We start from the raw sequence: 23,700 nt of genomic DNA, 5'->3' as shown, positions 1-23,700 counted from the left end.
GTCTCCTTACAGTGTTTTAGCAGACAGTGAGGGTGTTCTTAATCCTTACACACATTAGGGCACTTTCTACTGTCTTTAATTATCACCCTGGTATTGTGATTAGAAACAAAGACTTTTCAATAATAGTGTCCTGTTGCATGTTTAGAGATATTTCAGTGTGAAATCTTTAATAAAGAGGATTTGTGAATGAACTTAATTAGCCCTGTTAAAAACCCCCAGCAGATAGCAATCTCATGTCCACAGAGAGGGCTGTGTCATGGCACTGGGCAGGCTCCTTGGAGAGACTCTTTCTCTGTGAAAAGCAAAGGTACCATTGTTCAAGAAAGCACAAGCTTTATTTCTATGTTTACCAAATATAAAAATCTTATTTATAGAAAGCAGTTTATTCGACCATTGTCAAAGCCAGCCAGATAATATTGTTTTACAAAAATATCTGTGGACACAGTGCTAATTTATGAGGCAGAGAGAGAGAGAAAAAAAAAGAGAGAGAGGGAGAGAAAACACAGGCACATTCTTGAATTCCAAGATGGTATCAACATAACTTTGTCTTTTTTTTCCGTATTTTAAAGGAAACCATATAGCAATGTAGAAAAGAAAGTGCTTATCAATCATGTCTATTTATACAGCGTCGGTTTCTTTCTTTTTTATTTTGTTCTCCTGCTCCCCTCTTTATCCTCCATTCTTCCAATCCATCTATCTACCCCAGGAAGGGAGTGAGAAACACCACAGAAATTATAAGATTTATTGAAGGGAGTGAAAAGGACAGTGAATCAATCTCTAAGAGCTGTAAGAGACTCTAGTAGGCTTTGGTGGCAGTTGGCTTATGAGATACTAAGGGATTTTGAATCTGATACCCACATCGTTTTTTCCTGTCCAATTTGATTTTTGTCTGAGGGTGCTTTCTAGTTGGAATGTGGCCTTTAATTCTACGAAGCTAAGGAGTCTCAGAAAAGGGGCCAGATGAGAGGAAGCTATTGAGTTGGCTTCTCAGATTTCTATTGTTTGCTTTCTTAGATTTCTATTGTAACTCTCCTGTCCTAGTTAATATGGAAAAAGCAGGAAAGGATTCAAGGGTAGTAATCTATCTAGAACTTAAAATTTTGTATTTGGCTGATATCCTTTCCCACGATGATGACACTTTAGTCCCTCCTTACTCATGGAATCTTTTCTGGTCTAGCCACTTCTTGCATTAATAATATGTTCTTTGATGTAGTTATAGTCAACAGTACCATACCTCTCTAGGTCCTGCCGACAAAGATTAAAGCAAGATTTGAAAGGATCATACTGTTTCCAAATAACTACTTATTCCTCATATATTACAGAACAAAGTCCAAGCAAGCTGATATATATATATGATATATGATAACTGGCAGATATTGTGATTTTTTTTACTATTTTGTATGATATATATTACACAAAAAAGGTAAAAATATATGTTTATAATTAATATATTTGAACAGAAGTATAACTATTATGTATAATATATATTTTATATACACACATGTTTATATATGTATATAAATATGCCTAGTATATATCACACACTAAAAAAGATAAAAATCACAATATTTACCATCTAGCCAATAAAAAAATTTCAAGGTATGCAAAGAAGAAGAAAAACACAATACAATAAGGAGAAAATTCCATCAACAAAAACCACCCCTAAAATGATACAGCATATATAATTAGTAGACAGGGACATTTAAAAAATAATAAAACTGCATTGCATATATTGAACAAGCTAAACAAAAAAGATTGAACATGTTAAGTAAAAGCAAAGATGATATAAAAAGTCAAGCCTCTAGAAACAGAATTTATAAGGCCTGAAATAGAAAATACACTGCTGAATAGTTTCTTTCAAATCATTAAGAAATGAAAAATCATGTGAAATATCACTACCAGAAATAATCACAGCTAACATAGTGGAACATTCTGCTAGTAATGACACAATACATATGTACACGTGTGTATATGTGCAAGGAATTCTACATAAAGTGATTCATCCAATACATTTAAATAGCACCAAAATTAGCAGTGTAAAAATGTGTGAACAGATTTTAGAAGCACACATGTAAGTAGCCAGGAAGATAGGAAAATTATGCCAGCTAACACCTTCTTAAGGAAATCAAAGTATGCTACTACTATTGAATGAACACATACACACAAATATAAATATATACTGTTTAAAATTGTAATAGAAAGCTGGTAGCAAAAATAGTGACATATTGCCTTTGATAGAATGTACAAAAAAAAATGGATGTTGTATCAGTAATCATCATCCATTACAGTAGGTAGTAACCAATTATATCTAAGGTAGATCAATAAAGAAATAGATCTATTAAACATATTATTTACAAACATATAAGAAGTACCACAAAAACAGACAATAGGAAGAGGTATAACAGATTCCATGTAGGGTGTAGATATAGATGGTGCAAATTAAATTAAGTATATAACCTAAACAAAAGGCACTACAACAGTGCCTAAAATCACTATGCTGATGGTCCATAAAGACTAAACAATGTATATTTAAATTTGTTTAAACTTTTATAATCAGTCTATGGACAATGCACTGAATATTTAATTAAGATTGTTAATTTAGGTATTTTAATGTTCCTAAAAATAATAATGTCACTCCTCTCCCATATTTGTACCTAGAATTTCATTCTCTTGACTAACTGCTTGTGGTGATAACCAGTATTGTTCCTGAGCTGAAAAGTATCTTCTACTTTTTCACCCATGCATAAGCATGATATTGAGGTGTGTGTGTGTATATTATTAATAAAGATGTCACCTATTTTAATAAGTGTTTTTGTCAGGAATAAAGTAAAATTTTATCATTTATTTTGCTTCATACATATAATTGCCAAAAAGAAATGTCATAATTTTCTAAATAATTAGCTGAGAACTTACTGACAATTATCTTTATTCTTCAACATTTTGTTGTTTGTTAGTACTTCTAAAGCAGCCAATCAGAAAAACTTGCTTCTGAGAATAGGGACTCAGTGTTATATAATGAAGATTAACACCCAAGAAGGCTTATAATTAAGCTTCAGTTCTTCAAGCAGAGTATTGGCATATTGGACAAGTGACCTAGGAATGCAAATCTCTAAATAGTTACAAGTAAGCTTAAAATTAATTTCCCACTAAGATAAATGGGAGTTTTTAAACATGACACCTGGGTTAATGCCATTGTTTTAAAGTGTGACAGACTCAAACAAGAGTGTTGGTAACAATTCCATCAGAGAAAGTAGCTTATCAATACAATCAAGGGAGATTTATTAACTTCCAAAGAAACATTAGGTTTGCTTTGTTAATTTTGTAAAAAACATTGCAAAATCATTTATTTAAAAACCCCTCTCTTTTTTTCTCTAAAGAAGAATAATATACTTGTTTTACAAATTACTTTTTGTTTATAAGTCACATCTTCCATAAAATTATTTGAAAAGTATTGAAATTTTCAAACAGAAAATTATTGAGGAAAAGTATTGAAACAACACATTGCTGTAAGATTATTAAAGGCAAAGCAGGTAATTGATGAGAAGAGAAAGAAGAGGACATAAGTACACCAATGTACCTTCATACTGTAATTTGTGTACATTTTAATTCTGAGCTCCTATGAAGCAAGGGCAAAAAGGGAAATACATTCATTACACATAATACAGAAGACTTAAATTCTTAGGAAATACTTTTTTTGCATCAAATTCTAAAGAAATTTCTTATATGAGACCTTATAGCTTAGCATTGACAATGTGGAAACCATTTTTATCTGATTCTTTCTCATTAAAACCCCATAAAAGTCAAAGAAAACATTAAATTGCAACTAACTGAAAGTGACTTTATAGACAACTTCAGTTAATGTACCATTTTAGTTTTCCAGTAAACTAATTTTATGCAGGAATAGAATTTAGAATAGCTGACATTTAATGGCAAGTGAATATATTTAATATGTCATTTTGTACTGTATCTATTGATTCTGGTTTTGAGGAATCCCAGAGATTTATCATATCATTTAAATTGTGTAATTATTTTCATCTACAACCATTTTTAAGCATCTGTGGTATTCAAAGTATCACTGGTGCTACAGAATATAAAAGCGGAAGAAATAGTTCATTATTGTGTTCAGTCAGCATACTATATTCCAAAATGTATGTGTGCACACATGCCCTCACAGGGATGGACAAATAAGCAGATGGAGATAGGGTCAGGAGAGCAATGCCCCATGTCTAGAAGTAATTGACTCTGGAATAGTTACTATTTCACAATATCAAACTCATCCTCTAGATAAACTTACATGAGTTTTTGCTTTTTAACACAAGCCCTGTTATAATAGGCTACATGCTATTAGGCACTATGGGGTCAGTGATCCCTCACGACTGAGCTTATCCTGACTTATTGAGAAGTTCTAACTTAAGTGAAAATAAACTCATATAAATCCAGGGTGTTTTGGGGGTGGTTTGTTCGTTTGTTTGTTTGTTTGTTTGTTTCTGTTCTTACATATCATTATACCAGCCAATAGAAACCAAAACTGTGTTGATGCTAACTCATGTCAAAATTACGGAAGTGGAAAGAGCCAATTAAATGTCTCCACAATTACTGCTCTCTAACCCTGAAGGCCATTCCCCTTACTCCATTATAACTGCTACACTTCTTCCCAACCTTCCTTAAGATGGAGTGGGTTAAGGAGAGGGCATGTGTCATGGCTCTCAAGGCCAGTGTCTTAGACTGCTTGACAGTAGACTCTAAGCAAATATTTGTGTGTAAGTATGGATCCTAGAAAAATTATCAAGAATACGTCTGCACATTTTCAGCATTATCCAACTCATGATTGTCTTTGACATGTCATGATGACACAGAGGGAAGTATCCAATTAATGTTTAAGATGATTCAACTAAATCCCCTTGCTTTGATTTGAAATTTTCTATCATTGTGATTTGACATTCTTCGGATTTGCTGACAGGCTAAAAGGATTCAGAATTTTAGTCATGGTCAAAGTGTCATTCTCTATTATATATGAACACGTAGGAATCCTGTATGATACATGCCTCTCTTTGATTTTGTTTAATTCTAGTTGGTTACTCTGAATTTAAACATCTCTGAAGCCCTTAGTAAACCAATATCTGGACCTTCTAATCTGAAGATGAGAGCCAAGAATGTGGGAGTTTTACTGAGGATTTATTACACTTTCAGTAAATTTCTAGACAAAACAGGCTAGTTGAGGACTTGCGGACCATAACAGTTTTCAGTGGGTGTATGTGTACTTGCTCATACACAGACACTCACACCCAAACCTGCTCCATGTTCCTTAGTGTTGGGACAGACTACATCCTTCTTAGGAACCAGAGTGGCCATTCATTATACACTTACATGAAACGACTTCAAATAACCCATTGTAACCATGATATGGGCATCACTATAACCAGTATGTGTAGACTATGAAGATTTTATTGCTTATATTATCCAAGAGATAAATATTTTAATGTCATTCTTAAGTGGCCTCATGTTTCTTCTTTTGCGTCAGTCAATGTAAAAAATCACATAAAGTTTCCGAGAGAATTTATGACTGCTTTCGGCTCTTCAAATAATCTCTCCAATATTAAGTGATATAATACATACCTAAGGATTTGATGGTTAACATTCTAATTATCACTAGTATTAAATATCTTCATTTGACTGCCATTACATAAGGTATTGCAATATTGGGAACTTAAAATGTCTAGGATCTCGGTTCCAGATGTTAAATTGTTGATAATGAAATATAAATAGTAAGACACAAACTTTATTCTCTCTTTCTGTCTCTGGTTTAATTAAAAGGAAGACTAAAGACCAAAGGGATTGAAGTGGCAGGAGCTACAAATAACCTGACACCAAATATCACAGGTTTTAAATAGCTGGGAGGAAAAAAAAAAGAGTATTTGAAGCTAAAGAGGGAGGTAAGGTAAGTAATAAAACGATGAATTTCACTGATGAATTCTACCAGCTCTCAAATGGAATAAAAAGAGCAGGAGAAAGTTGCCCATGAGATCTAATTTCTCTTCTTTTCCTAGCTCTGTTACCTTTCTGGGTTTCAGTCTCACATCTCTAAAATGGACATGATTGGGATTTACCTGAAAGTAGCGGACTCAACTAGTTGATAACTTTAAGTTTTCTAAACCAAGGATTCTATGACAATCAGAAAGTAGAATTAGTAGAACTCTACTGGTAATTAAAAAATACTCAGTATTCATTTGAAATTTTGAAGAAATATATTCAAAATTTTGAAATGAAAAATCATACTATGCTAAATTGATAATGTTAGTCTCTGATAATAAGAGCAAAGGAGATTGGACACCAAATATATTAACATTATCATAATTGAATAGCCTCCTTGTTACCATATAGCTATTAAAAATCATGCAGAGCATGTAACTTTTTTATTGATTTGGAATTTAGCCATTGCTCTTATTTTTTTTTTAATTTTAATGACTGTGTTTTAACCCTTTGTATAAGTCCCAGAGAATTTCTTCTTTTTCTTGTATTTTTCTGTTACAACAGGAATGTTCTACAAGTAAAATTAGAAGAGGTGCATTTGGCAAATTCATGGTTGAGGAAAAGTTGCCTTCAGATGATCAAATTGTATCTTGAGTTTGGTGTTATGGATGAAATTATAGAAGAACATAGCTTTTGGGAAAATCTTCTTAAATTAAAGATTATTCTTAGAGCATGTAATCATTCACTTCTATGTATAATAGAACATACAGAATACAAATTAAACTGTATATTCTATATAGAAGTGGAAAATTACATACTCTGAGAATCAGAAAAATGAGAATGTGGTCATGAGCAATATGTGTTATCTCACATTCAGAAATCATTCCTAAGCAATGGTTTATTTAGATAGAAATATAGAACTGAAAAAAGTTATCAGGAAGCTAGGCATTAATTACAAACATTTATTAAACCCCTATAATGTGCTAGAAATTGTGCCAAGTGCTGAAGTACAGAGATGAATATGACACAGCCCTTCCCTTCTTGGAACACACATCTTGGCTGGGAAGACAGGCAAACAAGAATGACGATATGATGTGCTAAACACAGTGATGGAGACTTACACCAAATTGTAAGGTTGCAAGTATCTCTCCTGTTCTCTTCAAGCATGAGTGCACCCAGATCTTTCATGAACAATGGCAGCCTTTCTGTTTCTAAGGGATTCCAGAAAGGGGTAGCCAGTGTGGGGACTGGTTCATACAGTCTCCCTTGGAAATGGATTCCCATATTAAATGTGTTCCACTGACAGGTTAGTTTTCTTTTTATTCTCTGGGGATCATTTTCTTTCTCAACAGGGGAGTTGATTCAGTGATCTAATTAATAGCACATTTTCATGTTGGAAAGGATAAGTACAATGGTTGCCAACTAAGAGATGTAATTTGGCAGCAATGCACAAGAGATCATGATCTTCAAATTATGTTACTTCTTTGAATTAGTTAGAAGACAATCGTAATAAATGAAGGTCTAAGTATAAGGCCTAACTGCCACCTTCAAGAATGCAAAATTAAATGTATAATCTAGGTTGTTATTTTGTCCCATATATATCAGAATTGGGTTAATTGAACAAATTATCTTTTTAAGGTTTTTCTACTATAAATAGGATCCCCAATTAGAGTAATAGTGCAAAACCTAGTAACCTGTTTATAGTAAAATCATCCTTGCAGAGAATTTATTTTAAAATTTTGGAAAATAAATATTTGAGATGATATATTCTCAGAATTTGCTAAAAATTTGCACTGGTTAATACTCCTTTCTCCTGTGGATAATCTCTATTTTTTTTTTCAAGATTCTAACCAAAATAGCAATCGTTGCTTATGAATTTCACATAGAATTGTATATAATTTCCTGCTGTTCTGATTTTCTTCCCACCACTTCACTGCAAAACATAAAAATCTCATTGGTTTATGTATCACCCATTTTACAGTGAATAGCCTTGCCTTGATGTGATCAACATTCCAGGTTGGTGGCTTTTATTCAAACATATTGCATAGTTTCAGTAAAATGGAACAAATTAAAATTAAATTATATTCTCCTCCTTTAATAAGTATGTAGTGTTGTACATTTATTCAGAAAAAGTAGCCATTTGTTTCTGACAATTCTGTTGATTAGAATATTTCTTTCCTCAGTCAAGGTAGATGTTTTATTTGTTCCATCTTAACAACCCATATTTCATTTATGACTGCAATTATCTGAATGTTGTCAATTGTTACTTTAAATTATTATGTACACAATGAAAGATCTTATGTCCCTAAATGTATTATAAGTTCTTTGAAGACAGCAATTATGTGTTAGAATCAATAGTACCTAGCCTAGATGTTTACACCCAGTCAGTGTAAAAGTAAATATTTAATTATGAGGCTAACTATTAATTATGAGGGAGACTATTTTGAACAAGATTCCTTCCTTTAAGAATCATGGGAGCTCAGTAAAACAGGTCCAAATGTGTTTAATACAAGCAAAATTGGGTCATTAACCTAAAAATCTCTAATAAATAACATTAAGTTTCTAAATATCTTGTTGAGGTGCAATTACCCATACTTTCTAGAGAAGGGAAAGAGGCAGATGGCAAAGATATACTGGGTCCTACTCAAATACTTTCATTGCACTGTAATAAAATGTAAACCAAGCATCCCATCTGGAAGAAAATGTCTGTATCATCTATTTGGACCTGTCTCTAAGTGTTGGCTCTATGAAAATCCAGATAAAATGATATCTTTGCAAGTCATTATTTTGATTTCTAACAGTGTAGTACATGAGCTAAGAGTGTGATCTATTAAGTCAATCAGATTTAGACTCAAAATCTTATTCTAACACTTACTAGAATAAGTGTTATTTACATGTGGTAAGTCCTGAGCAGATAATGATCTTTCTGTACTTCAGTTCTGTAAAATAATAATTGGGTCTACCTCAATTGGTCATTTCAAGGATTAAAAGAAATCAGACGAGATCGGGCGCGTTCAGGGTGGTATCACACTGTGTGTTCACCACCCAGAGTCAGCTCCCCTTCCATCACCATACATTTGATCCCCCTCACCCTCATCCCCCACCCCCCAACCCCCTTACGCTCTGGTAACCACCAAATTACGTTCCCCAGATTAATTTTCAAACCCCGTGGCCATCCTGTGGTCACCGACTGCCCTCCAATCCCCTCATCTCCCCCACCCCCCACCCCTCCCGCCCATCTAGCAACCCTCAGTTTTTCCTCATTGTCTCCCAAACTGTTTCTGATTAGTTCATTCACTTATTCTTTACTTTAGAATGTGATGCAGAATTGCACACCTGAAATCTATGTAATTCTACTAACAATTGTCACCCCAATAAATTAAAAAAAAAAAAAAAAAAAGAAATCATATGCAAGAAGCACCTGGTACATGATACATGGTCAATAAATGACGATTAGTTTTACTATGAGCCATATCTGCTTTCTTTCTAAAATTGTATTTCTATGCTTAAAATGCATCTGCAGGTTGTGTTCAGAGAACATTTTTAAAAAGCTAATTCTTCCCCAGATGCCCTGCTTCACCAATGGCACTGAGTGAATTGTAATGCCTAATGAAAGGAAAAACATTGCTCGATTTCTATGGGCTCCATTTTCCTCAACTATAAAATGATATACTTGATTTAGACAACATCCAGAATTACTTCTCTGAATATACTCATATACTCAGAGTATTAAGGATACTCTCCACCACCCTCTCCTCAGCTGTTATTTTTATGCTTAGTGTCATTAATATGATTATTAGCCACTATTTATTGTTTACTTTCACCAGAAACTGGGGTGTTTTACATAGATTCTCTCATTTAATCCTAATAATCACCTTATTTCATAGATCAGAAAATAGAGGTTCAAGAATGTTAGTATTTGCTCAAGTTCAAATATTTAAGAAGCACATGACAAATTAAAATGTAAGTCTTTATAACTCCAAAGCCTTTGCACTTTCCCTTCCTAATTATTTTTCTCAATCAAATGCTTTTTTTTTTAACTTCTGACCATCAAATTATCCTGACCTCAAAACTCAGGAACATTTCTACTACCTCAAAGTATCAACAGTAAAGATCTTTTTTGTGTGTGTTTTTTTTAATTTTTAAATTTTTATTTAGTGTCTTAAATCCATTCTGACCATAAAAACCTAGTTTAAACCAATTGTGATACAGAATAGTTCTAGGGTCTAATCAGTAAAGAGCACATGCATCAAAAGACAAGAATAAAGATATTTTAACTTCCTGGCATTACAAAAGAATTCCAGCCTGTCCTCATTAAGTTAGACCCATAGTTATTTTTCTTAAAGACAAATTGAGATCATCATGTGAAAATATGTTGTACCCATTTTCTTCAAAATTTAAAAATACCTCTTCTCCATACTTTCATTTATTTGGCAACCTAATTTAGGCTCTGTATTAGGGTTAATCTAAATCTTTTTGAATTTTCCACAAGACAATAAATTCCTTAATTTCCTCCCTACCTATGTGTTCATACTTACTTTCACCTATTCTAAATTTATTTCTCTTAAGCTTCAGAGGATACTCCTCTCTCTCTCCCTCTTCCTTAAAATGGGTTTGTAGATTTCAACCACTTTTTAGTCTTTATTTTTGCAATAGTTAGTCACACTAATCTGCAGTAGGTGTTTTCCTAACCCATAGCCTTAGCGGCTCACTTCCATTGATGATTTCTGCTACTCTTCCCTGAGTCTCTTAGGATTCTATTATGTCTTCCTTGAGGAGTAGTAACAACAATTACAAGTAGTACCTCAGATGATAAGTACCAGAATCTTGTACAATTGGATTTTATTTTTTTGTTTTCATTGTCCTTCTACATAACAGTCATTGTTCTATCGGACTTTTTAATTACAGTAACATTAAATTTGATTTTTAACCAAAATTTAATTACTCTAGATTATCATCATGAGCCTAGGATCCTACAAGTCTAGTTTGGATTATTTTATTCTCAAAGTTTTACCTTGCATTTGTCCATATTGAAATACTTTTATTGTCTTACTATTCACTTGGGCATTCTTATAACAACTTTCGGAAACTTATATCTATTAACTTCTCTGATTGCTATCTATTGGATCAATCCTTCCATCAGATCATATTAAATCATTAAATGAACTATTTCTAGGTTCTAAATATCAGCAAAATTTCTTCACTAACTCCCCAAGACCTTTAAATTCCAAATATAAGATGCTTAGGGAAGCAAAGACAGTAAGTGTGACACAGGGCAAATGTGTATCCTTCCTGTTTCATTTTAGTTTACATACAAATGAAATTTGGAAATAAGCAGCTCTAGTAGCTATCAAATAATTCCCAAACCCAGGCTTGGCCCAAGAGCTTGAGAGCATAATATTATTAAAGGTTTATGAATCAGCTTGGACTTTTCTCCACACTGACCCCTACTTACCCTCTGCCCTTTACTTCTGGGCAAAGATAAATTCTGCTTTTCACATAACATTTTATTATTTGTAATAACAACAATATTGTCACAAAATATTAAATCACAGTAGCTAGGGTTATTTTTATGTTTGGCCCCACAGCTTATTAGCAGGGGGGTAAAAGCAACTTAAGGGAACTAAACACTGACAATAAAAAAAATAATTTGTAATAATTGCACTTTTCATTTATAAAGCTCTGTATATTTTATACAGTACTTTAAAAAATATGATCACAGGGTGGTTTGGAATACAGACAGCCTAGGTTGAAAGCTGACTCTTTGGCTCTGTGTGTTTCTGGGCAAGTTGTTTAGTATATTTTGGTTTTCTCATCTGTAAAGTGACTCTGATGGTAACTATACATACCCCAATAGGTTGTCAAGAAGATTAAATGAGTCAATGTTTATAAAATGCTTAAGATTGTGTATGGCATATAGAGAGTGCTACATAATTATAAATAGTAACAACCAAAAGGCATAATATTTGTCTTAATACTCTCAGGCAGCTGTTATCATTACCTTTCCAGAGCTAAGAATTTGTAGCTCAGGGAGATAAAGGAACAGTCCAATCTCACATGACTACTAAGTTTATAACTTTGATTCAAATCCAACTATTCTGCTCCATGTCTAACTTCCCTTTCTTCTTCACAGACATTAAATTGAGTAAATTAAATCTTCAGATTATGCATATCTAATCACTTATCTCATTTATGCATTATGCAGCCAGTAATTGTGATACATAGAGTTTCTGTATAATGAGGGACTTTTATCCAGCATCCCTCCATGAACATTTTGGCAAGTATAAGATCACATAATTTCAATACATTATATAGACTTCACATCCGGGTTCTGAACCCACTTCATCAGCAACACTTAAAAACTGTTCTTAGACAAAATCTCCTCTAATGAGAGCCTAGAAGACAGTTAAAAGTCAGTATTATTATAGCTGTATCTTTTATGGTCGGGGGAAAAAAAATGAAGACTGGCTACTGAGGGTCATTCTACAATAGTTCCAGAATAAACTCCACACATCAATAGTCAGACTCTTCTGTGGCAGCGGTCTTTAACAAGCATGGCTGCTCTGGTGTCATTACCAAGCATTCATTCTGACTTTCCATGTGCCAAGTGTTGTGTTAGGGGCTGGGGAAACAGAAGATACAAACTGTTCTCAAAATGCTCACAGTCTAGTGATAAAGATATGTATGTATTTCTAGAATTACAATAGAATATGATTTCTTGAGTATTGGAGATGGAATCCAGATATCAAATTGTTTCAGAGTCATGGACCCTGGATATGATATACACAGGAGTTAAAGGAAACTTCTCCTTTTTAATTTATGTATGTCTTTTTGTACTTTCTTTTTTTGAAGAGCATGTATTACATTTGTAATTTAAACATTTTTAAAGTGCAAAAATGAAAACTAAAACTAAAATCTAAAACCAAAAACAGAAGAAAATATCTGGGCAGAGGTGAGCAAGGGAATGATTAGGAACTGTGGGAAGAAGTACACATAAAGAATAGCTGTAATGGTGATGAGGAAGTGTTTGACTCTGTCTATGCATATTGAAAAGAGTAGAAGACTAATCTAGGTAAGATTTACTGAGAATGTGATACTCATGCATGTAAGGTTTGCAAGAATTTTAGTTATTTACAAGGCAGATGATATGGGGGAGATATTTCAGGCTTTGAGAGAAACATGGGTGAAGTTGCAAAGGAATGAAGCCATGTGGGATGGACAGGGAATAATCATAGTTTTCTCTTTAGCAATATCATAAAAGGTAATGCAGAGACTGGTGGTGGTGGTGGTGAGAGATAAGACAGTGCCCAAAACATGATGGGCTCTATGCAACCTGCTGATAATATTATATTCTTATAGTCTAAGGATTTTAAGCAGAGAGCTATCATGGTGAGGTTTATGATTTCTGATTGTTTTTAGATCACTTCCTAGGTTCCACTCAATCATTGAATAAATATCAAATATCTATTAAGTTGTAGGCATTGTTTGATGTACTAGGGACACAACCAAGTGCAAAACAGACAAAAATCCAGTAGTATGCTAATGCCACTTTATATCAGTTTGTGAGAGCTTATTTTTACATTTTAAGCAATTTTGCAAGCTGGTCATTAAACCTTTATAGCTTGAAATGGGCATGATAGGAACATTTACACCAGAGGAACTGGTCTACATTACAAATCAGGGCTTTATTCCTCCAGAGAGCTAATTGTTAAATATTTACTACCCCACCACTACATAGATCTCAACTCTCATGGGGCTTATATTTGGAAAAAGAAGGGAACTAAAATGTGCATTATGAACTACGTATACAAGAGTAAACAAAAAAAATGTTTCCAAACTTTGAGCACTCAGCACTGTTATGCAAAGGACACAATAATAAAATGATGTATGTCTCAAAAGCCTCAACTATGCAGTCACTACATTTAGTAGTAAGAAAATAAAAAAAATTATAAAGCATCATTGAGTCATGAAAATAATTTTGATAACTATAAGGCGTTTCTTTAGGGCATCTATTTTTTTTTAAATCTTATTTCTGAGAATGAATGAGTAAGCTAAATAAACTAAGTCATTTTATTTCAGTCAATAATGTATTATTTAACAAGCTGAATTTTCATTATTTATCATTTAGTTCATGGTCTTTCTAGTCTGACTACAACCTCACTGATTAAAACGTAGGTATAGTACACACGTACTTCCAAGATACAAATAGCATGTTAGTGATCTTTGTGAATTCTGAACAATTTAATAAATAGATAAAACCATTAACAAATGCAATTTGGGGACTTCTTGAGGTGCAGATTATTGATAACATGCAACATCAATAGAATGAATATATGCCACTTTCTCTTCACCGTGCTTCAATTCTGTGATAGGTGTAGCGGCGATCAATACAATAAGACTCAGCACTTCTCCATCAAATTTGTGTTTGGTACCAACACTGAAAAATATTACATCTTACTTGTGCAGTATAGGAATATGTATAATACAAGAGGATAGTCATCCCAGTCATTCTGTACATGCAATACGCTTTGCATTTTTAAGTCTGTTGGGAAGACTAATATTTAAAATATAATTGCATTAATTATGCTTTCCTGAGTTGATAAAATAGGATGATGTCTATTCAAGACTCTTCTAAACTTGTGTACAAATAATAAAACAAAGCAGAAAAATGAGTAATTTTGCATTTGTGTAGGCTACTTCTTAAGATATTTAGTAGATTCAAGCAGTGACTGAACTGGTTAATTAATATGGTGAAAAAAACTAGAAAATTATGAGAAAACATCTTATCATGTGAAAGAGATTGTCTTTTTCTAAAGACAGTTTTTTAAAAGAACTTGTCAAATCTCACAGAAAACTAGAAGCAATTTTTGATAATATTTTTATGGGGGAAAAAATAAGCCTCTTCTGACCTGTTTTCTAAGTAGAATTCTTTCTTCATCAATGCTGTTGTTTCTTTTTCTTTCCAGTCGATTTTTCAGGTGGCAAAAGCTAAAATATCTCCAAATTAAACCCAGACTTCGAATAATTATAAAAGACTATCATTATCTAGTTATACTCTCTGTATTTACACAGTTATGGCTTTGTAATAGTTAAAATTTCATCCATTTAATATCACTAATTATTTTCCCTCTGCAGCTTTGATGGGTTAGTTATAGCCTGGAATAAAAAAACACTGTGGTAAGGACAACTGTACAGCAAGGTTAAGTGCCTTCTTGTCTTCAGTACCAATAATTACCTTTAAACAAAAAAAGGCTGTTTTCAGATTTGACAGTTAATTTACTAATGAGTATGCGGACCCAATTTATAATAAAGTAATATTGACCAAAAATAATCCTACATTGGTACTCATCTGAATTATTTTATTGTTCACATCCCCTATTAAATAAATTGGGAAGGATTAATTTTGCAAGATGGGATTGTCAGAGACTGCTGCATAAACTAGATGCATGTCAGCACTAAATTTAATTATTGATCACAATACAATAGTGCTGAGTGTTCCAATCCCCAAACAGCTTCCAGTAACTATCAGCAGATTCCAAATATAGAGACTGAAGTAAAAATTTGATTGCAGATGACTACATTTTTAATAAATAAATATTTTATCAGTACTAAATAAAATTTTAATTTTACAGTACTATTTAGATCATTCACTGAATCATGGAGCAAATGAAGCATGAATGAGGGTGACTCCCTTTAAGACACAAATTTTATTTTAATGGTTTAATGGTCTCAGTATTCATGGGATTATTTTGCTCCCTTAAATTTGGCAGAGAAATAAAACTTGTAAATAGAAGGCCATTTAGAGCATATCCCCTTATGTTGTTGAAAAGCGTAAAGTGGCATCTGACTGGCTTGGATTCATATCTAGAATCCTGGACCATAGTTTCCTGTTACACATTATAGGCTGGTATAGTACAAAAATCAGTGTCAGGATATAACTTGAACTGGGACAATTTAAAATCAGTTGAAACGAGAATTCAATATGGGAATTGCTATAAAATGTGAAATAAATAAATGTGGGGCTTTTTTATAATTGAAATTGTCTGTATACATGAACTGGTTGTATTTTGAGCAGACTTTACTAGTCACAGTGGACATTTAGCTTAATTGATAAATCTTTTTGACATAATGTAAAATATTCCTTAAGCTTAGCAATCAAACAGATTCATAGCTGCTCTTCCTAGGATTATAATTAAAGAATCAATGAGTGTGTATTGACATGCAATATATCTATAAAAATTAGATGATGAGTTCTGCTACCAAGAAAATAGATATGATCTTAGTACAGGGCTGCTTTCTGTGAAAACGCGAATATTCAGTATATTCAAGATTTTACTATATAACCACAAAACTTTTATTTCAAATGATAAAATAAAAAGAAATATTACCATTGCCATTACCGTTTGTATGACTTGGAATATTTATTCTATGGCTAGTGTGCAAATAAAAATATAAAATTATTTAATACTATGTAAAATATATTGTGAAAGTAGAAGTCATTTTATTTTAAATCAGAAAAAAAGCAGCAAAACTGCCCTACTAAATAAATCTTAAGGGAGAAAAACACGCTTATAGCTTTTATCAAGAATTTATAGAGTGAAATTCATGCAAATGTTGATTAGATCATTTGACTCATTCAACCTATTTTTAATTTGATATAAAACTTTGGAAATTAATATACTGTTTAATTTTGATAAGCACTGGTAAGGGAGAAAGGCATCATTATTCTAATAAATTTTTAACATGTATCTTGACAATTTTTCAATTTCCTCTGACCTTTTGAACAACAGCTGTACACATAATTCTTTACTCTAAAATTCATCAGTTTTGGTTTGAAGTAGAATTTATTCTTCTCTATCTTGAATTTGAATCCAGTTATTCACTTTTTGTATTACTGTAATAAATTAGTAAATTAAAAATAAAAAGCTTAGATTCATCTCAGAACTTATTTATGTGACAGCACAGTACATTTTAAAAAGCTGGGATTCAGGGCCATGCAGATGGCGGTTCATATTCCAAATCAGCCATTGAAAGCAATATCATCCCAGCAATTCACTTAGCTCCTCTGAGTCTCAATTGTATTTATCTGAACTTTAAAAATTTACTTTTAATTAAATACTAGCCTAACTTTAAATATATGCCTTTAAAATTTAAAGTCTGTTTGAAGAAGATTCAGTCTATAGCTAAACTCATTATTTCACTAGTCTTAACTCTCAATAGAGTAAATGGTATCTCATACATTACATGCCATAGCATCACCGTACATGTTACACATACGCTATCATATCGTGGAGTGGTTTGGAGGCACCACAGCAGTTTAAAAATATTAAGTACATCAATTAATATTAAGTTCATTAAGTACAATAAACCCTGAATCAGAACTTCACAATGAAGGAATACAGGACATTGTTTTGTGTAAGGTAAGACTACTTATACTACCAGTAACAGAAAATCCGTATTAAACTGGTTTAAAAAAGGAAGGCTGTATTGACTAATGCAACTTATGTAAGAATAGGAGGAAAGTGATCTTAAACGTCCAATATAGGTTCTACATCCATTTATCTGCATGTCTCTCAGCTTAGTACATTTCTGAATGTTAGTTTCATCTTCATGCTCTGTCCTCTTATGACTGCAAGATATTTGCTTCCTTTTCATTTATAATGCAATAAATCAGGGGTCTGCATTTCAGATCTTCAGGAAAAGGCTGACTCACTCCCTGTTTTTGTATGGCCCATGAGCTAAGAATGATTTTTACATTTTTAAATCTTAGGAAAAAAATCACAAGAAAAGTAATATTTTGTGGTACATGAAAATTATATGTAATTCAAATGTTCCCAATGTCCATAAATAAATTTTTATTCAAACACAACCATCCTCATACATATAGTTATTATCTGTGGCTCCTTCTGCATTAAAACGGCAGGCAGAACTGAGTAGTTGCCATAGGGAGAGTATAACATGACCAGGTGTTGAACAGACATCCTGAGTTCAACTTTGAGGGACCACCATAAAATAATACCATAGCAAAGGGAAAGTCACACACAGATTGTCTAACCAATTAATGTGGATTTCTGCCTAAAAACAACTGAGTCAAAGGGGATAGGATTACCCTAATTGTGTTCATTTATCTTTTCTATCCAATATGGAAGCCACTAGCCACTTGTGCAAATGTGACTGAGGATTGTGTGTATTTTTTCATTTTATTTCATTTAAATTAATTTTTATTTTATTTAAAAACATTAAATTCAGTAAATTGAAGTATATTTGGAACATCATTATAAGTGAAATCATATGACATTTGTCTTTCTCTGTCTGACTTACTACTCTCATCATAATACCTTCTAGGTGCATCCATGTTGTCACAGATGGCAAGATTTCATTCTTTTATATGGCTGAGTAATAATCCATCGTATATATGTACCACCTCTTCTTTATCCATTCATCCATTCAGGGACACCCAGGTTGTCTTCATAACTTGGCTATTGTAAATAGTGCTTCAATGAACATACGGATGCACACATCCCCTTGAAGTAGCATTTTAGGTTTCTTTGTATAAATACCTAGAGGTGGGATTACTAAACCCTTCTTTGTCTCTTATTTTAGCCTTTGTTTCAAAGTCTATTTTGTCTGGTACAAGTATTGCTGACCCTGCCTTTTTTTCTTTTTTTTTTTTTCATTTTCAAGAAATATCTTTTTCAGTCCCCTTACTTTTAGTCTGTATGTGTCTTTCAATCTGAAATGGGTCTCTTGTAGGCAGAATGTGTATGGGTATTGTTTTCTTATGCATTCAGCCACCCAATGTCTTTTGATTGGAACATTTAATCCATTTACATTTAAAGTAATTATTGATAGATATGTAGTTATTGCCATTTTAGTATTCATATTTTTCATATATATATATATATATATATATATATATATATATATATATATATTTTCCATCTTGAAGTGTCTCTAACATTCCTTGTAATACTGGTTTGGTGGTGATGAACTCCTTTAGGTTTTTCTTGTCTACAAAGCCCTTTATCTGTCTTTTGATTCTGCATGATAGCTTTGGTGGGTAGAGTAATCTTGACTGTAGATCCTTGCTTTCATCACTTTGAATATTTTGTGCCATTCCCTTCTGGCCTGCAGAGTTTCTGTTGAGAAATCAACTGACACTCTTATGGGAGTTCCCTTGTAGGTAACTAACTGCTTTTCTCTTGCTGCTTTTAAGATTTTTTTCTTTGTCATTAACGTTTGGCATTTTAATTATGATGTGTCTTGGTGTTGGCTTTTTTGGATTCATTTTGTTTGGGACTCTTTGCACTTCCTGGGCTTGTATACTTATTTCCTTCACCAGGTTAAGGAAATTTTCCATCATTATTTCTTCAAATAGGTTCTCAATCCCTTGCTTTTTCTCTTCTCCTTCTGGTATCCCTATGATGTGAATGTTGTTACACTTGATGTTGTCCCAGACGCCCCTTCAACTATCCTCATTTTTTTTTTTTTGATTTCTTTTTTCCTTTTACTGTGCTGATTCGGTGTTTTCTACTACCTTATCTTCTAAATTGTTGATTTGATTCTCTACTTCATCTAAGCTACTGTTGATTCCCTGTAATGTATTCTTCATTTCAATTATTGTATTCTTTATCTCTCACTAGTTTCTTTTTTTATGTTTTCTATCTTCATTTTTATGTTTCCTATCTCTTTGTTGAAGTTTTCCCTGAGGTGACTGAGCATCCTTACAACTAGCATTTGGAACTCTGTATCTGGTAGATTGCTTGTCTCCATTTTGTTTAGTTCTTTTTCTGGAGCTTTGTTCTGTTCTTTTATTTGGGACATGTTTCTTTGTCTCTGCATTTTGGCTGCCTCCCTATGTTTGTGTCTATGTATTAGGTAGGGCTGCTATGTCTTCCAGTCTTAGTAGAGTGGCCTTATGTAGTAGTTGTCCTGTGGGACCCAATGATGCAGTCTCTATAGTCACCAGAGCTGGGTGTTCCAGATGTGTCCTTTATGTGTGCCTTCCTTTGTAGTTGAGACTTTGTTGCTATTTGTACACCAGTGGGAGAGATTGACCCTCGGGCTGATTAGTTGTGAAAACAGGCTGTCACTGCATTGGAGGAGTTGTGATGCAGGGCTGACCTTACAGAGCAGGATTCATTTTAGCAGGTCTATGGTGTTTGCCCAGTCTGCCCTTTGGTTTTGTTGTCCTTGGAGATGGCCAGGTGATGCTCCAGCTTGGTCTGAATCTGACCACTGAATGTGGGAGGGACGTGCTGCAGACCAATTCAGCTGCAGCCTGTGCCCTGCTTGGGGCCACCTGCTTCAGCCACAAAACAATCCACAGATGATTGTCAACTGTGCTATACTTGGAGGTCCCTCAATAGGCCAAACTGCAAGAAAAAAGGTTGGCTGTCATTAATGCCGGGTTTAGTGCTGCTCAGCCAGAGGTGCAGGACATGCTGAAGTCAGATGATAGTCGTTTGAGTTTTGTGAACCTTTGAGAGATTTTAGGAAGTTCTGCCACAATGAGCCAAGGCAGGTCATTTGAGGGAAAAGGCCCTGGAAGGAACTTGGGTGTGCCCAAATGTTGGGTGGGGTGGAGTCTCAGGACAAATGAACAGTGTTAGCCAGGTTGATGGAGACCCAGATATGGCAGCCACCTGTGTATGCACACCAGGAAGAGGGAGGGCTCAATAAAAAAACAATGATTCTGCGAGCACTTCTGTCTGGGAGAAAGCTGCCCCTCCAGCCCTTGCTCTGAAGCCAAATAACAGTTCCTCTCCATATATCCCTGGCATCTTTTGAGCTGCTGCCCCAATGCTGAAGCTCAGAGTGAATGAATCCATCAGTCAGTAAGTCCGTACATAAGCTCTTTAAGAGAAGCACCTGGGACAGCAGCCTCTCCTCATCTCACTCATCCACAATCTCCTCTGTTTTTCACAACCAGAAATTCTTGGGACTTCTCTCCCAGGCACTGGAACCTTGGGCTGGAGAGCTTGGTGTGGGGCTGGGACACCTCACTCCTCTGGGGGGTGGGGGAGAACCTCTGCAGCCAAGATATCCTTCCCAATTCTTAACGGTCACATGGAGGTGTGGAACCTGCCCATTGTGCATCTTTGCTCCTCCTACCAGTCTCAAGATGGCTTCCTCTGTATATCCTTAGTTGTGGGGCTTTGGTTCAGCTAGACTTCAGGCCATTCTCAATGATGGTTTCTCTGTAGTTTAGTTGTAATTTTGATGTGGTCGTGAGAGGAGGTAATCACGGTGTTTACCTACTCCACCATCTTGATCTGACATCTGCCACCACTCAGATATTTTGCATCAAGTAGCATTGTTGACCAACATCTCCAGCTGTCACCTCTCTGGATCCACCATGACTGAGGCTACACTTACCCAAGGATGATACCATCCAACATCTATGTATAACTGAGATGTGAATACAAACTCTTTTCTGCAGATCACATGTCTAACAAACAACTTTAACAAGAGGACTCCCTGTAACCTTGGCTGAAATGTTTTAATAATATGCTGCCATTTCTCAGAAGAGTCTCTTTTTTCCTGCTCAACCCTCCTTTCTTCAGAATCCCTTTGTCCTTCAGCATTGTTTCCTCTAGTAAATGTCTTTCACATCTAATACATTTTTGATGTGTACTTTCAGGAGGACTTGTGCTAACACATACCTATTCTGCTCTTGTCCTATTCCCTAGGCAATGCCCTTGTTCGCATGGTCAAACCTAGCTGACCAGTTACAAACCCACACTCCAAACTACAGGAATTGGGAAAAGGATAAAGGGTGGTTCACACTCCATCATATTACAAGGGAAAGACCCAGAAGTTGTACACATCCCTTTTATTCATTTCACAGGCAAGATTTTAGTCATATGGTCACATCTAGTTGCAAGGAAGGAAGAAAATCTAGTCTCTGGTTGGGAGGATGTGACCTGCTAAAAAATGTGGAGTTCTATTTCTAAAATGAGAATAGAAAAAGGAAAGCCTAGGGGACATTTGAAAGTTTCTGCCAAAATATACTCTAAAAGATTTAGATGTTTGGAAGACTGTTTACTATTCTTCTCCTAGCAATCATAAATAAAGTATGTTATTCCTTTTATAGACACTGACATTTAGGAAATAGAAATTATATTTTGTGTGAATCATTTGGAAAGAATCTCTTGAAATTACTAACAAAAGTAATATTTGGATATTAAATAAAATCAACTGAAAATGTTAATCCTACAATTACTATTTTGACATCTCAATTCATAAATGACACAGTACCATTTCTGGCATCAGTTTAATATTAATACTTCAGCTTTCGAACAGATTGTATTTACACTGCTCCTTCAGGCCTAAGAGAAGGTAACAACTTTCCAGTCTCACTCTCCTTGGATATATCTACACACCATGCCCATTTCCTTTATTAACAAACATATTATACCCACTCTCTTATAAATTGTACTTTCATTAAAAAGCCAGCTTAAAAATTCCAGGTGAATATGCCATATGGTTTCTACAGGGACCCTGACTGATACAACAACACAAACCACACATTTAAGTTTAGAAAGATAGTGTTAAAAGCCTATAAGGAGGAAGCCACACACTTAACTGAAGGACAGACATTGTCCTAAATACTCACTGTCTCTCCACTTACCTTTTAGCTGGTTTGGCCCCAGGAAACTGATCTCTGTGGACTGCAGCATCCTCGTTCTCTGGCAATAAATAAATAAATAAATAAATAAATAAATAAATAAATAAATAAATAAAAGGACAGTTGGAGAGAGTACTCAAGGTATTTCTCACCCCTATTCTGTCTGTTTGGAGGTCTGGGGGTGGATGGTGGTTACATTCCTCAACTGAAAGTTTCAGCTTCTATCAGGTAGCCCTCTTCTACCGTTACAGATTTCACATTATTTTGGTAAATAACTACTGCCCTTCCTTATCGTTTTAAGCCTAGAAGTGATACTGGTTTTCTATTCTTAGCAATACCAAAGTGATTCACCATCCCTTCTTGCCTTCTCTTCCATATCATAAACAGTCCCTTCATCACAATCTCTTCAATCATTCTTTGGGTATGCTGTCTGTCTCCTGCAAAGATTCTAACTGATATAGGCATAAAAGAAGATATGAATACATAAATACCAACAACTGTTCTGTATGTGGAAAAAAAAATTACAAAAATATTGTTTCCCAAAGAACTTTATAAATAATTCCAATGAAAAGCCCAGGTTTTCTATATTTTTTTTAACTCTACAGAGTACACATGTATACATCCAAAAACCTTAGAATGTTTAAGAAAACTTGGAAAAATAATATCGACAGCATGGGACATCTGTTAAGAAATATTAAACTATAAAACAATGGCAATGGCAGAAATATGGTATTACATCAGTAAGTGACAGATGGAGAGTGAAAAAGAAAAGATTCTCTGCAAGGAGACCCTGTTATAAAAAAAATATTTTAAGTAAAATAAGGGTGCCATCACATATGAGAAAAAGTGGGGAATTAATCACCATAGGATGATTATTTAGTCATTTAGAAATTATATTTAGATCCTCCTCTGAACACAAATAAGTTTCAGAAAGCAAAATAGCTAAATGAAACTGTTAAAAAGATCTTTCATCTTTTGATGAAATAATACATTATTTTAGAACAAACTGAAAAATTCTGAAAGGCACCATAAATGAAATGATTAATAAATTTGACTACTTCACAATCCTAAAGGGAATCCATAAACAGTGTGTAATTAAT

This window comes from Rhinolophus ferrumequinum, chromosome 8 (assembly GCF_004115265.2).
Source record: "Rhinolophus ferrumequinum isolate MPI-CBG mRhiFer1 chromosome 8, mRhiFer1_v1.p, whole genome shotgun sequence".
NCBI lineage: Eukaryota > Metazoa > Chordata > Mammalia > Chiroptera > Rhinolophidae > Rhinolophus > Rhinolophus ferrumequinum.
The sequence above is the reverse complement of the archived record's forward strand: the minus strand, read 5'-3'. Positions refer to the sequence as shown.